The sequence below is a fragment of the Dermacentor variabilis genome, chromosome 3, assembly GCF_050947875.1.
Source record: "Dermacentor variabilis isolate Ectoservices chromosome 3, ASM5094787v1, whole genome shotgun sequence".
NCBI lineage: Eukaryota > Metazoa > Arthropoda > Arachnida > Ixodida > Ixodidae > Dermacentor > Dermacentor variabilis.
The window spans coordinates 53461674-53478399 of record NC_134570.1 but is presented as its reverse complement, the minus strand read 5'-3'; the positions used below and the strand labels follow the sequence as shown (position 1 = coordinate 53478399).

The 16726-nt window shown below is 47.8% G+C and overlaps 1 protein-coding gene across 5 annotated transcripts in view; it reads right to left on the bottom strand.

Annotated features, from left to right (window-relative positions):
- The window catches only part of LOC142575614 (cationic amino acid transporter 4-like), a 153884-nt gene that overhangs the window by 28786 nt on the left and 108372 nt on the right, over window positions 1–16726 (bottom strand). The window contains exon 1 of one of the 5 annotated variants that reach the window (XM_075685112.1): window positions 9548–9699. The exons of the other annotated variants lie outside the window; for them this stretch is intronic. The gene's annotated coding sequence lies outside the window, so the exon portion shown is untranslated. Of the gene's footprint in view, window positions 1–9547; window positions 9700–16726 lie in introns of those variants that run through there. 5 annotated transcript variants of the gene reach the window in all.

The window sequence follows — 16726 nt, the reverse complement described above, 5'->3', positions numbered from 1 at the left end:
CAAAGTTACAGTAACTGGAGTGAACTAATGAAGAACACCTAAATATTTATTCACGTCTGCGTTATATCTGTGTATATCTGCATCTCTGTGTTATCTCTGTCTTTGGGTTACATTATACTATCTATAGAGCTTCGATGGTCATCCGCCTTCGCAGCGTAAAATGGCTGCCGAATTTTTTATTTCTTTATTTTTTACCCAGCGGCCGTGCTACCGCACTAGTCTGGGCTACAGCTAGTGTTCCATGAGCGAGTGTGGCTCACAAGAAAACAATGGACGGGGAACGAACAGCGCAAACCAGCGCTAACTCCAAGTGACTGAAGTGTTGCCACGTGCGCATAGTCTCAAATAGATAAATAAATAAATAAATAAATAAATAAATAAATAACAACGAGAACGAAAGTTGTCATTCGCGGCTAAGCCACAATAAAGATGGAGATGAAAGCACTAGGTCAAGCATGCGCGTCATCTGGATGTGAAGCGCAATAATTAACTGGTGAAAAAAGAACAATAAAAACATGTGATTATTATGATAATGGTGCTTATGATCATGATACCACCCAAAGGACGACGTACCTGCATGTAGGGCGGAAGATGGCATTGCAACGTAAATCACGTCGACCCACTGATTCGCTAAGAGAGTGAATTCTCGGCCCATACGGGGCCGGTGACGTCACGCGCCAGCTATCTATACGAGAAAATGCGCGGTGACGACGATAAAAAAAAAAGGCCTCGCTAGCGGCGTTGGTTGATAGAAGCGACTTTGTCGCGCGCCGCGATATGTGTAGCGCGGATAACAGGACGAGGTCGCCGGGAAATGTAAGGGCGCCGAACGGCCATAAAACAGAATCGCTTACATTTAATCAGCACCGCAGCTGCGCTCAGGAAAGGAAAGAATGCAGAAACGGGTGGGAGAGGGTGCCTCCGTTGTTTCGGAACGTTTCCATTGAGTGCGCTGTGGCTTTGTCTGCACTAGGGAGCCGTCAATACACACACGCTGAAGTGGAGAGCGTACGGGGACGTATGAAGGTTCAATCCGTTTGCAGCATTGCCGAAGGTACGAGTGGTACATAGGCAGTATCCTTGCGCAGTGGTGTATAGTTCCAGGACTAATTGTCTGTAGCGTTGTTTTCCCCTGGTACACGATACGTTACAGCGATACGGAACACGTCAGCACCTTTGCGCGTGCACGTCACATACCGCGAATTCAACGGCCACTGAGCAGACGGCGTGGTGTGGATGAACGCATCTCCAAGGGCATTCGGCCATCTTAGCTAATGGGTCCTCCTCCAGCTTCTACAGTGATGCAAATGACGAGTGTATGTATGTGCGTGCGCATGTGCGTGTGCGTGCGCGTGTGTGCGTTTGTGTGTGTGTGTGTGTTAGCTCCTAGCACACATTGAAGTGAAGTGAAGCTTTAATGATGTTTAACGTTTGTCCACCAGAACGGTCACAACTCCATTCTCGTGTGAGACATCGCTCACAAGCCATGCCAAAAATGCAAACTCCAAATCGGGTGTACGCACAGAAAGGTACACGTGCGTATGAAGCCACATTAAAGGATTGTAGACCTCTTTTGTCCCAGTGGCACGCGTGCCCATTGGGAAGGATTATCTGAGGTCGGGCATACACCCAGTGGCTAAATCACAGAAATTGAAGTAAGTCAAAGAATCCGTTCGATATAATCGGGTATTCTAGTGACAGATCGGCGAGCTTTAGAGATATCTGCGAGGCGACATTGTTTGTTCAGGTTTCATGCAAGAACTTTCCTTTTTTCTGACGCAGAACACGGGTGCGCTTCCTTGCACTACATTGACGGTCCGCATACAAGTGTTATATAAGCCCTTTAGCTTCTATATGCTTCGACGCACATACAACCATTATATATATATATATATATATATATATATATATCCCACGGCATACTCATAGACCTGTGCAGAGCAGGCCCAGTGCAGCAAACTCTAACGCCACATCCATATGCGCGCTTCCCCTCACAGACTATGTGCAGTGTTGCGCAGCGGAATGTTTCAGTAGCGTCAGGCGTCGATGCGAGAGAACAAGAATCAACCTTTGCGAGACGCCGACTGAACAGAAGCTTCACGGAACGATTACTGGCTCTCAAAATAGGCGAGTCACCCTCCCTTCTTTGAAACAAACTTCTCCTGCACAAGGTTCAGCGTCTTTTGATGGCTTCTCCGGGAATTCTAAGCTTCGAAAACTTTTGCGCTCGGTCGCATACGTTTCTCCAACAGTTGGCACCGCAAAGCGGGCTTCTTCCCTTCGCCGGCAAACCGTGCTGGAAAGACGAGCTAGACATCGCCGACAGCACCGAAGGATCGGTTGTTCCTTTTCATTTCTTGTTTTCTTTTGTATACTCATAGCCTGCAACCCGCTCCGCACCAAGAAAGCGCCCTTCGCGCAAGCACGTCCTACGTGATACGACACGGCTTCCTATACGACGTGCGACCGCATCTGGAACGTGGCTGTTCGAACCTGACGAATAAAGCTTTCGTTGGGTGTGACTGCTCGCACCACGAAGTTCCCTACGGCAATCGTTCAACAAGCATGGGTATGACGTGCAGTACGTGTTTAACCTTTGCGCGCGTGGCTTCAGACCTCGTTGGTGACTCATATATTACGCCTTGTCTTCCTAAATTTTCGAGAAATGTTTCTTCCACGCATGAAGGCCACAAGGTATCACATAATTATCGCGTATCGTCGCACTTCTAACGAAATGTTTTGGTGAAAAGGATGAATTCGCGTAGTCGCAGCGCCGTTTGAGGCTAAAAGGACGAAGCTTAGGCAAATCCTTGTACCATACATCATTTACTTGACGTCAGGCCTACCGTTGCTGCAGCTCCCCTAAACGCAAGCGTTAGGGTTCATGCTAGCGTTTTCTGTTGTTGTTGTAGTTGTAGTTCTTTGTCGTCGTCGTCTTCTTCTTCGTCCTCTTCTTCTTCGTCCTCTTCTTCTTCGTCTTCGTCTTCTTCGTCGTCGTCGTTGTTGTTGTAAGCTTCAAGTTTGGCACTACAGACTGTGCGTCGAATCGGACGCCGGATACTGTAAATCGTGTGTCTACTGCTCCTGAGAGTACCACTTTGCCGTGAAACAGCCCTGAGCTGCGGCTTAATACCGTGCAACGATCCAGATGCGACGACTCAGGCACCAGCTTACAGAGGCCCGGATGTAAGAATACTGATCGAGCGACTGCCGTCTCCCTGTTTGGCACCTTATTGGCCAGTTTGATCAGCTGTTCTTTTGATCGCCTAAATTATTGATCGAGCTGTCGATCCGGTGGTTCAACGTTCCACATTTATGAGCTAAGAACGGGATAAAGACGCAGACCGCGCTAGCACGTGTACGGGCGGTGTCACCAACTAGCCACATCCTTCGACATCTTGACAAATCAGAGAACTCGGTCCCTTATTTTGTGACGTTACGTTTCCTCTTCTACTTTTCTTATCATGGGTCGCGCAGAGCGGCCGATTCCTACTTTAACGGCCGCTCTGCTGCGTCGGCGCCATGATGAGGGGCTGAAGGCGTGGAATATGAAATAGTTATTTAGGAAAGATGGCTCCAGGGCTACGTGCGGACAGCGATCCACGTAGCGCATGGAATCTGGGCCGAAGTACTGAAGTGATTCCTTGTGCTCGATTCTATTCCTTTCTTATCAGACACCGCTCACGAGTATAGTCAATCCTGGTGCTAACGTAGGTTATATGACCACTGGAGAAGCGCCAAATGCGAAATTCGTGCGTGCGTGCGTGCGTGCGTGCGTTCGCGCGTGCGTGCGTGCGTTCTTTCTTTCTTTCTTTCTTTCTTTCTTTCTTTCTTTCTTTCTTTCTTTCTTTCTTTCTTTCTTTCTGCGCCAAAGTGAAGTTCAAATTATGTTCTGAATTGGCACAGAATCGCTACATTACGCAAACCCTGGAATAATTTTCACTACGACGATTTCCTTTGCGTGCCCCCGTATGGGAGGAAACATTCGTGGGAACGTCTTTTTATATTCTTTTTCTTTTGTCATTCTTTTTTGTTTGGTTGGTCAACATACTTCGCAGTCGACAGGATCAAACTCTCCATCCCGTGCTCATTGCTCATAGCCACAACAGTGGGGGTGATCGCGGTTTCAGGTTCGCGATTAGTTGATACGACAGCTCACGTGGTTTCGTAATACTGCAGGGAGAGCGCGCATAGAACCAAGCCTATCGCTTTCCCAGCTGCTCGAACTTGTCTGGGCATGCCGGCGGCACCCCTTGCGTATTGTGTTTCGGCAACAGCTTTCTTTCTTTTTTTTTTTCGCCTATCGTTTTGCATTCTGCTGACAAGGCCCCGCAGCACGCTTTGTTCGGCTCTCGCCGCTTATATATAGGAGCGTTCACACAGAGGTTTTATATTACGCTGAAACGACCACAGATATCGCCGCGCCGTCTATCCATCACCTTCGGCGATGCATTTTTTTTTTGTCGTGACGTAACACACATGCGGCGCGATGCGTCCATTCACAGAAGCCACACTAGCATCGCTAACGTCTATGCGAGTCGACGCCTGGCTGCCAGCGTTGTTTAGGGCGCTGAACGAGCGAGCATATGAGTAGCTGGGCAACGACTTCGGAAAGAGAAACCTACGCGGCAGGCAAATTCGCACTCCCCTTTCTCGTCTCGCCTGACTACGCTGGCGCCGTACGGCCTTGCCTCGTTAATCCTTCTCTCCCATGTCGCAAGTGAGGACGCCCTCCTACGGCGCTGTAATCACGAAGCAAGACTAAATCCTTGGGGAGACAGAGACCCCGAACGCTCGTCTAACTCACAGTGCCAACCTAGCTAGGACTCTCCCTCCGACGCTCGCAAGCTTCGACGCGCGGCCTCCAACACGGCGTCGTGTTTCCAAAACGACGTTGTGTCTGTGTGCTCGTCACAATGCGTGCAGACGGTAATTGTGTACAAACACTGCTTGCACATCGCATATGCGTCTGCTTGAGAAGACGTCTGGCGTCTCTTCCGTGTCTGCGCCTCTTTGTGCCTCCCTCGTGCGTCCATGTTCATCTGTGGGCGGCTTTCTATCTGAGCGCGAACATGGCTTCCCAAGAACCGGCCCGTGAGTGCGTGGCGCGGTGTCTGTCTGTCTGTCTGTCTGTCTGTCTGTCTGTCTGTCTGTCTGTCTGTCTGTCTGTCTGTCTGTCTGTCTGTCTGTCTGTCTGTCTGTCTGTCTGTCTGTCTGTCTGTCTGTCTGTCTGTCTGTCTGTCTGTCTGTCTGTCTGTCTGTCTGTCTGTCTGTCTGTCTGTCTGTCTGTCTGTCTGTCTGTCTGTCTGTCTGTCTGTCTGTCTGTCTGTCTGTCTGTCTGTCTGTCTGTCTGTCTGTCTGTCTGTCTGTCTGTCTGTCTGTCTGTCTGTCTGTCTGTCTGTCTGTCTGTCTGTCTGTCTGTCTGTCTGTCTGTCTGTCTGTCTGTCTGTCTGTCTGTCTGTCTGTCTGTCTGTCTGTCTGTCTGTCTGTCTGTCTGTCTGTCTGTCTGTCTGTCTGTCTGTCTGTCTGTCTGTCTGTCTGTCTGTCTGTCTGTCTGTCTGTCTGTCTGTCTGTCTGTCTGTCTGTCTGTCTGTCTGTCTGTCTGTCTGTCTGTCTGTCTGTCTGTCTGTCTGTCTGTCTGTCTGTCTGTCTGTCTGTCTGTCTGTCTGTCTGTCTGTCTGTCTGTCTGTCTGTCTGTCTGTCTGTCTGTCTGTCTGTCTGTCTGTCTGTCTGTCTGTCTGTCTGTCTGTCTGTCTGTCTGTCTGTCTGTCTGTCTGTCTGTCTGTCTGTCTGTCTGTCTGTCTGTCTGTCTGTCTGTCTGTCTGTCTGTCTGTCTGTCTGTCTGTCTGTCTGTCTGTCTGTCTGTCTGTCTGTCTGTCTGTCTGTCTGTCTGTCTGTCTGTCTGTCTGTCTGTCTGTCTGTCTGTCTGTCTGTCTGTCTGTCTGTCTGTCTGTCTGTCTGTCTGTCTGTCTGTCTGTCTGTCTGTCTGTCTGTCTGTCTGTCTGTCTGTCTGTCTGTCTGTCTGTCTGTCTGTCTGTCTGTCTGTCTGTCTGTCTGTCTGTCTGTCTGTCTGTCTGTCTGTCTGTCTGTCTGTCTGTCTGTCTGTCTGTGCCTGTCTGTCTGTGTCTGTCTGTCTGTGTCTGTCTGTCTGTCTGTCTGTGTCTGTCTGTCTGTGTCTGTCTATGTCTGTCTATGTCTGTCTATGTCTGTCTGTTTGTCTGTCTGTCTGTCTGTCTGTGTCTGTCTGTGTCTGTCTGTCTGTCTGTGTCTGTCTGTCTGTCTGCGTGCGTGCTCGCATGTGCGTATCCGCGGCACTGAGTGCGCATGCGTGTCCAAAGTACGCGAGCTCAACACTGCCCAATCAGCTCAGCCTTGCGACGCAAGGGCGCAATGCCCCCGGCGGCATTGTAAAAGGTCGGCTGTTTATTAATTCGGACAACCTCGGCAGCCAGGGCACTCGCTGATTACTTCCGGGTGAAACGCGCGACTTGCGGCTTCGTCTCCCGTTTGGTTCGGTTAATTTACCGGCGGTCCTGGTTAAGGAAACGTAATTCAAACATCGGGAAGCTTAATCGGCGTCGCTTCTTGCAAGGCGTGCTCATCTGGGGACAGTAAGATGAAGCGGCTTTTCGCAGCGCAATCAGTCACCGCTCTCGCTCCATCACTCCCGAGGATATAGTTTCGTTTTTGCGTGATGTGGGCAATTTTGGCCCGGCTACCTCGGCCAACGGTCATACATTGAAAATTGGCAGCACCGAAGATTGACTCAGAAAACAGGCTTCTCTTTTTCTCTAACAAGAACTTTCCTACCGGAAATAAAACAAAATGAAAACACACTCACGGATATAAAAGAAACGTAAATAAAAATTAAACATGTGCAGGAACAACACCGTGTTCCTGGTTGAGAACATATGCGACATTTCTTTTTTTTTTTTTTCACAGGCAGCCCGCATTCATCCAAACGCCCAATAATGCATCTACCAGTTTAACCAGCATGCGTTCATAGCAACAGAGAAACACGATGGAGTACACCACGGACGTAACGCCATCACAAACAGAAGTAATTTCTTGCGGTTAGTGACGAGTGTTGCGTACTCAATTCCAAAGTCCTTCAATAAATCACACATATCGGAAAGACTGTGTAGATAAATTAATGTCTACATTTGAAAGAACCTGCAGTATCCGAATGTGAACAGGAAATGGTGATTAGCAAGCGTCACGCTATCTTCTTGACTGAGTTGCCTTTTACCTCTTTCGCACAATACACCGCGCGTAACTAACGGCCGCGCATTTTTTTTTTATCTCGCCGTTCATCCGTAACCTGTTTACCTTGTTTCCAATTTTAACGTTTTTCAGCTCACTTTTATTTCTTCCGTCGCCGCCTCACGTGGTGTAACGTGCCGAGGCTGTCGGTGTAGCTAACTTATCAAAATACCCATTCAACTTTCTCACTCTTTCTCATAAACGCGTTATTTCTTTATTTTTTTTCAAACCTTCCCACAAGACAGTGAAGGCAATTTTGTTCATCTTAAGGACGACTGGCCAGAGCTATCCCCTTTGACTTGATGGACTTGGTGGCACTTTCTGCGCTGCGTTAACCACACCTCCAATACTTTCCTCGCTTCGTGTCATATTCCTTGTTTCCCCATCTTCCAACCTAGGGTAAGGCGACAAGGTAATTTCCTGGTTATTACTCTACGTATCAGTGACAGCGGGGAACATTTCGGCCGCATGTGGAGGCCGTCCTTGCCCGATGCAACGATGCCCCACCGCGTGAGTCGGCGTTGGATTTGCTCCGCTTTCTGCGCTGCAGAAATTCCTGCCTTCTCCCTCCCTCCCCCCCTCTCTTTCCCTCCCTCTCTCCTCCCTCTCTCTCTCTTTCTCTCTCTCTCTCTCTTCTCGTATGTCCTTCTTAAATCCACTGGTGCTATTTCGGATTCGAAATTTCCGAAATCGTGTGCAGGAATTTTTGAGCTAACCAGACGTAGTGAATTAAGCCGCTCCGAGAGGCAGTCTTGAGAGGACAAGGCGACAAATTTGGCAGGCCCATACATAGGACGCACTCCGCGGTTCCACCGAATGCGAGACAGCGCGTCCCTCGTAACCTAACGCTTACGTGGCTTATTCGAGTTTACTCGGAAGAGCTGGAGCGCAGGCGTTTCCTCAAAGAAGGCCGGCGCGTACACTTCGGAGGAACCATTGAAGGATTTTACTGCCTAAATCGTGCCGTGGCGTTGCCTAAGTTCTAAATATGGTTACAAAATGTAGCCCGAATAACGACGTTATATAGTGTATTCGAAAAAAAAAAGCGTACTCGTTCTATGTTATTAGAACGAGTTCGACAGAAATGCGAAAGGAAAGCACATAGAACTAGTAAGCTGTAGACCCTGTACTATAGTGTTTTACCGAAGTACAATCACAAAAAAAAATCTTTAATATACACGGCATTTGCGAAAAATGTGAATTCCCGCGAATCCAGGACACCCAACCTCCAATTGAAAGGTTCAATCTGAATCAGTTCTCGAGCCGTAAACAGCCATTCATTAAATTGTAATGCACGTACGTGCTTCACCAGAGCAGAAATTTTTCCTTTGCGTGGAAACCATGTCCCGTAATGTTTTGCTGCGCCGACCGACATGCCTCCCCGAAGCGCTTTAACATAGAACGCTGCCAATTTATATATATATATATATATATATATATATATATATATATATATATATATATATGGACCACCAGCCGAAACGTTTTACGAAAAAGAACGTGTATTCACGTACGTCGTGTTTATTCTTCTTTGCTACACCAATTAACGGAGCCAGTATGGTTTTCTCGCCGACACAACTATATATATATATATATATATATATATAGTTGGCATTTCAACTTTTGTCAACCATAGCGAAAGCAACGTCACCCCGAAGACGGCCCCTGAGGAAAACTGCAGACCTGCGGAAAGTGACGAACGGCTATGCCAGCGTCGGGGGGACGTGCGATAAGAAGGGGGGCAGTTCATGAGATAATCAGATCACCATCACGACAGCCATACCTGATAGAGTGAAAAGAAAAGAGAGATAAGGATTACTTGAATTTAATGAAGTTCGAACTTCGCTCGCAATTTAAGCTTTTTCACGGAGTCGTGCGTACTTGGAATAATAATAATAATAATAATAATAATAATAATAATAATAATAATAATAATAATAATAATAATAATAATAATAATAATAATAATAATAATAATAATAATAATAATAATAATAAACTGTGGGGTGTTTAATGAAATCAGACTGTACAGTGAATTGCGAGGGACGCCGTAATTGGAGAGTTCAGGTGTAATTGGCACTTTACCTGAGGCTCTCTAAACGTGCACCCTAGAACGCTGAACGCCGTATAACCTCCTTCTTGTTTTTCATCTCGCTTTTTACCCAACTGTGGACGTGGCCGCGGCCGAGTATATGTCGAACCGGCGACCTCGTCGTGCTCAGCAGCTCAACGCCACACACGTCTACTGAGCCACCAAAGTATACGGACAAGGTGGCGCGTTTACCTCGTGCTTGTGTGCCTTCCAACCGACGTTGCGGAGACGCCTTCAATCCGCCCGCGCCGCAGGCTCGAACGAGGACTTAACTCCCGAGCTGCACAGGTCGATGCGAAGAACGAGCACCCACAGGTGTGCTCGGTGGTTGCAGGCAGTGATGTGTGTCGCCACACGGGCATGGTTCTAAGCGGATTTCTCTCTCTCTCTCTCTCTCTCTCTCTCTCTCTCTCTCTCTCTCTCTCTCTCTCTCTCTCCCTCCCTGAAGCACCTACACACAGTGCCGGGCTGCAGCTGCAAGAGCGCTTTTCTGTTCTTTACGAGACGAAAATTAGAGAAGCGAAGGCCAAATCGCATAGCTAGCTCTTTTTATGTATCTCCTGTCGAACGAAAACATAACAAGCATAAAAAAAAATTCGCAGCAGTATAGACTGCGCTGCCAACCTACTCTCCTAACATAGGACCAACAGCTTAGCTCTTGAAGGCCCGGCCAACCAACGGTACATGTGGAACAAGGAAGAACAGTGTTTTGCGCGCGGTGTTGGACGGAAGCAAGCACCGTGCCGGGAAAAAGAGAAAAGAAAACCAGATGTGTGTGTGCGTGTGTGTGGATGGACCGAAAATAGCTGATCGCTACATATGCACTCGTGGATGTGCCAGGCAATGGGCAACATCGCATGGGTTCCTTCGGGGCTGCGGCTGTTCTAGCTGCAGCCGTTCCTTTTTTTCTCTCTCTCTTTTTGTTCCGCCGCCTGACCAGGCAAAAAGGAAACTGCTCCTGCGGTCATAAGATTCAGAACGTCTGCCACGCTCTTCTCGAGTGCCCGAAATACGCCGTATATGAACAAGAACGTTGAAAAAAATAAACTAAGAACAATAGACAAGCTTCCCTTTACAATACGAAAATTACTTGCACCATGGTCAGAGAGTCATCTGCGGCGAAAGTCACACGCATTCTTGTACAAAAAAAAAGAGAGAGAGAGAGATACATTTAGGCGAACATGGAGTCAGATGGACATTTGCGATAAGTAGCCCTGTACAATTATGTATGAGGTGACGTGTGTGAGCTTGAACTAAGCTGTGTGTTTGGGCCTACGATCCATTAGTACCTGAACGACTATTGCACCAATGCACGGCGACCACAACGTGCGTGTACAATTTGGCGAGCGACGTGGACTGTCGTCGAGTAAACTTCCAGTTTTTGACGTAGTAGTTCTGCGGAAACCCGCAAGGTGGAGAGAAGTAATGAATAAAGGGATAACCAGACATCCACCCGTTCGTAGCAATCGCGACAAAGGAAACCCATACGGGTTCCTCTAAAGAAAAGCCTCATAGTTGAAGAAAAATTCGTCCTGGTCCGGGACTCGAACCCGGGACCACCGCCTTTCCGGGGCAGCCGCTCTACCATCTGAGCTAAGCCATCTGAACTTAAACTTCCGGTTGCGGCATTGTTGTCATTATTAGCTTCTCTGTCATTTTTTTTCATTTACTTATTCATGAAACATGAAGCGTTCAAAACTGCAGGACATGTCCCCTTCACACTATAGATCCTATGGCGGAGATTTCCATCGGGCGTTTGATCGTTTCCACAGCCAAGCGTCACGCGACGATTTTTTCTTCCATCGACCTTGAATTCCTTTGCTGATTACTGAATTTGCATGCAACGTCTTCCTGTCGAATAAATTCGACATTCAATCTTAGCAAAGAGATAAAGAGAAGACTGGATATCGATGTGAAATAGACAGCTCAGGATACATTCGAAACTTAAGACAGAACAAAGCATTTTATGTCGTACTGAGAGAAATATTTATCGTATTTTAGAAAGCGCCTCTTCTGGCGCGCTATAGAAGTCTCTGCACGGCGCTTGTAGTCCTGTCAGCGCAACAATGTCCGCTCTGTTGTATACAGGGTGACAGCGATTGATTTCCGTTGCACGAAAAACTTACGTGGAGCCATAGACAAGTCTTTTGTGGTAAGCATCGGAACCATCGGAAGCTGTCCGTGGCTAGGATCTGGCGGATCGCGACCGCGCGTAAAGCAGCAATTTTTTCATACGGCGGCCAATCCCGAAGATAGTACAATGCCGGACCGATCCGCGGCGGAGGTGAAGCAGACGTTAAGCACACCCCACCCCTCCGTATTCTGAGTCGGATCCTGGCAACTCGAGCGTCAGACGCTACCGCAATATTCTAGATTGTTCGCGCCGACTCTACTGCGACCCCGCACGCAGTCTTGCGAAAGCGTATGAACGACTACTCCGCCGACTTCAGACCAATACTTTCCTTAGTGAGGCGCTTGCCCTGCGCTTCATGCCGGAAATATCTGGCACGTGCCCGACTTGTCAGGTCCGCGCCGGCACCTTTTCACGTCGGGGCTTCGTGCCCCGCTGCTCCACTCTCTTTCTCACCCTCTTTCCCCTTCCCTACAGTAGAGAGGCTTGGGAGGAGTGCCTGCTCTGTTGCTCTACCTTGGAAGCTCAATGCTCCTCGGTGGCGCGCGGCCATGCAGCGGCCATCTCCAATGGCGTCCCGGACTAGGGGCTGCCACTCGGGCGCACAGCCAGCTACTCTCTTGTTAACCTCTTGAATAAAATGTTTTCTAGCATTCCCATACGTGGCCGATACCGAAGGTAGTGCAATGTCATGTTGACCCCCGGCGGAGGTGAAGCAGGCGTTAAGCACTACCCATACGTGGGCCGATCCCGAAGATAGTGCAATGCCGGCTCGACCCGCGGCGGAAGTGCAGTTCGCCATTAAGGGGCCCAGATACACAGCGTCGCGGCTCATCCTTCTTCGCAGAGAGGAAGGGCACTTACTTTTTTTTCTATCTTTCTCTCTTAGCTGTCGCTTTATTTCATCAGTGGACGCATTTATTTTTTTCAGAAACGCTCATGAACTTTCACAGTGCAATGCTCGACGAAAGCTCGAATGGACTTATAGAACGTACGTTCAGTGGAGCGAAGCTCAAAGTGAGAGAAAGACAGATGCGACCTCGAGTGCCTCCCCCCTCTTCCCCCGCCTCCAGGTATGTTATTTAGCGTTAAGAAAAACTCGTCTCCTTCAATGAATCTTGATCTTTCTTAATAGAGAGTTCGACCCGAACGTAGTTACCGTCGTGGACTGGCCTATATCGCTAGCCTTATCATGCAAGTACCTTTCGAGTTCACTTGAACCTGGTTGAATGAAAACGAAAAATGAACTTTCTCGGGCGTATCTTCACTGCGATGAGTCCTTGCTCCCGAAAGTTAAACGCGGAAAAAAAATGAAAAAGTGAAGGAAAGCTGGAACCATCGACAAAGAGTGCCTGCCCGCCCTTCTCCCCACGCTGTGCACGAAGCCCGTCTCTATAGCCTCGACTCCTCCTTATTGCGATCTGAGTCTGCCACCCTATATCGAGTACAGTTTGCGAGAACCGCACGGCAGCGTTGAGAAAAAGTGAGCGCGACCATGTGCGAGTCAATAGCACAGGCTTGCTTAATATACCTTGGTGATCACGCTGGATCTCTTTCGTGAAATGAATTTCCTAGGGAGTGTTGGCTAACCGTAGGTGACTAACCCTAACGCGAAGCCATTAGGCGTTTTGAAAGATTGTAATTCACGAAGAATAAAAGCAAAAAAAAATAAAACGAGCTTTCCCGAAAAAGAGACTGACTGTGCAAACTTCTTTGCGTTCTTTGTGATACCTCCTTATCACTCGTGCCGTTTCTCAGTTTGAACCACAACGTAACTTAAAGTTTTGCATTGATTTTGTGGAGGTGGGAGGTATAGTCGAGCTAGCTATTTAGCTGTTTGTCGGTTTGGTTCCATACAGTGCGACAAACACATTGGTAATTATTAACTTTATTAGCGTTCTAAATGTCATTGTGTGTTTATTGTTAAAGTAGTCGTACCTGCTACAGTTGTATTTGCTGCAGTTACCCTTGTAATGTTCCAGTCGTCGTTGTGCTTCTGACCACAGTTGCTGTTGTGTCGCTGTCGGTGCAGTCATCATGTTGTGTTTCGCCTTCGTCGTCGTCAGGTGCACACCGGTGCACTTTGCGATAAACTAGTACGACATACAAACCATCTTCCAGAACTATTAGAAACAGTACATTTTTCGTATCCTTTCGTTCGGTGGGATCGACCACCAATCTTTTCGTGATGCGGAAGCAGAATTCCACAGCCGCTTAGTCGAGTCACTGCACCGAGTAAGATAGGAAAGCCGTGAGATAGGTGCACGGCTGTGGTAACTGATTTCGAGGCCGAAGACCGCGTCAAAGTCTGACGTTGGCCGAAGCAGACGTTAATAAAATGCAGTTGACACAGTGCGGTTGGCAGTGACGATTGCATGGACAGTGCAGGCAAGTCAATTCACTACCGTACGACTCAGTCAGCATGTCCTCAACGTACACGTGACTAGTACACCTTCACATCAGCTTTATATTATTATGGTGTTTTACGAGCCAAAACCACGATCTGATTATGAGGAACGCCGTAGTGGGGGACTACAAAAAAATCTAGACCACCTGTGGTTCTTTAACGTGCACCTAAATCTAACTACACGGGTGTTTTCGCATTTCACCCCCATCGAAATGCGGCCGCCGCGACCGAGATTCGATCCAGCGACCTCGTGCTTAGCATGCCCAACACCGTAGCCACTAAGCAACCACGGCGGGTCATGTCAGCTTTCTTCGATCGCAGAGGCGCGACGTATCATCGGCGTAATACGTGTGCAATACAGGAACAACAAAGAAGAGAGCCGACGTTGTACCTCACAGCCGGTCACTCTCCCTCACGCAACCACAAGCGCACACGCATGCACATAAATACGCCTTATATGTCCATTGCAAACAGACAAATACAAAAATGCACGCATTGCAGTAATGCGCAGACGAACCGTGCCGCTACTATACGTTACAGCCATTAATAACAGCCATGTGACTATCTCTGTTGATTACGAAGAACGATATTTAGAGGACAGCGGAGTGCCATTCCAGAGCCTTCCGTGTCCCTAGCGATGTTTTCTCTCTATTTCTCTCTACAACGAAACCGTACTGAGCTAGTCAGAGTTTCAGGTTGCGTGAATCACTTCGTTGATATATTACAGACGTAGAGAAAAAAAACAACCTACATAGCTGCTGGCTAAATAGCGTGAGATTGATACACACGTCGCCCTTTTGATTCATGGACAGCACGGATGTCACGAGCACTATACTTTCCAGAGCCACGTGCGGGCTACGTTGGACATGTATGACACCCGCGTCTCCGTTCAGAGCTCAAAGCAAGTGCAGCTTTGAACATTAGGAAATCAAAAAAAAAAAAAAACGAACAAAACCTTGGTTTATTCTGTCCTCAGTTATGACAATTTCAGTGCATTATAAAGCTAGATATAGTTCTAGCGATTTATTAAATGAGAAGGTTTTTCAGGACAAAATTAATAAAAATATAATATAACCAAGACATCCAACGTGTGGTAACGCGCGATGCCAGAAACGATGCAGACAGGAAATAACCTTACGTGTTCTTTTTTTTTTTTTATATCGAACAGGAAGTAAATCAATGAAACATTGCACAACTTAATTTCTCATTTTCTCCAGTTGAACTGCACACAGGGCAACTGGACAGTAGTCAAGCCTACTAATCATTTCGTTCATTTATTTATTGGCGTAGGGCAGACATGAATGGTATAACCAAGGTACTTTCTGCGTCCATCCATCCACAGTGACCCATCTATGACGAGAATAGAAAAACGGCCGACCGACTGGCTCCAGCAGTGCTAGTAACTCCGAGGGGTTAAATACAAGACGCTGTAGTGAAGTCTAATAATGCCTTAGCGGATATTCGGAGAAATAGGTCCAAAAAAGAAAACGACTATTACGATACTTCCTGATGCGAAATTTGAGCGCAGCTGCATTTGTGTTCTCATTTCGCGACGTTTTGGCTGGCGCGGACAATCTGTCACGTGGGGCGCGTTGCAAACGGAGCGAAGTGTGGCGCGACTGCCTCGGTAACTGTCGCTGACTGCCTCGCTAGCTGTAACGAGTCAAGTCATATACATGAAAGTCACAGAGCGCGTCTATAAGCCCTTACTGGCGTAAGCACTTATGTCTCAAATCAATCGAAAATAATTCGTCGGTATATCGGCCCGCGTATGCCACGCGCAGTCCCTGTTGCTACTTGCGAGATGTGGTATAACGCCGGCAATGACGCAGCTCGTGGTCACTTGTCATTCAGAACCGATATTGCAAAGCCTACACAAACGTCTCCGCCAACCAATGCCGCGGAGCAGCTGTTTCATAAAGAAACAAAATTAGCATGAAGCTCGCTACAAGATAAGCGATTACACGACCAAAAAGAAACGGGAGTGGTTATACAGCTATTTCAAACACCATTTATTAGAAGACATACCGTTAATGCACATTCAGCCAAAACACTCGTATCACGGGCTTTTAAGGAAGCCGCAGAAAGCATCACGTAGTCACGTGGGCTAGTTGGACGAAGCGAGATCGAAAATTTCGGACGTGTTTCTTTTAACGGGCTGGATGAATTCAAGCGAGTTTCATGGCAACCCCTCCACGTCCGTTAACATGCCTAATTTCTGGCTGGTGTACGTTAGCGCAAATAATTCAGAACTAATAAAAGTAATTCCTGATGCGAGTAACTGTTTTTGTCTGCTTTCTGGTCCTCGACTTTCGTTCGTTGTCATTTCTTATTTTTGCTATTCTTAGGGTAGCAAGTAATGCGTACTGTTCGCGCTGGTTCGTGAAGGCTGTTGTCTGAAGCACATTGGCTGTCATGTGTGCCTCCGAGATGCGTAATCACACAATATGTTGCGTCACATAGGAAGTTTTCACCTGTTCGCGTTATCTTGTCTGAAGACTCTTCTGTGTCATATGTCTAATTATGGACAACAAAACTAGAAAGACGGGAAAAAATGGAAATTTGTGCATAGAAATATCTGAGGTGACAGAGGGCGGAGTGTCGACAGCGAAATACATTCAGGGGCTCCGAAATCCGTTCACCTTCCCACATCTAGCAACGGAGGACACCCGCGTCGTTTGACCTTAGACGCGCGTGTGGCAGCAGACGCTTCCAACCTCAATTAATGTCGCGCGATCCGGTCGGCGCCCGTTTATGGAACCGCGCGATAAAGCGGTGGCGTCCCTCCAGGAGCTACTCGTCGACGGCCGTCCGGAGGTATCATTACTCCCTC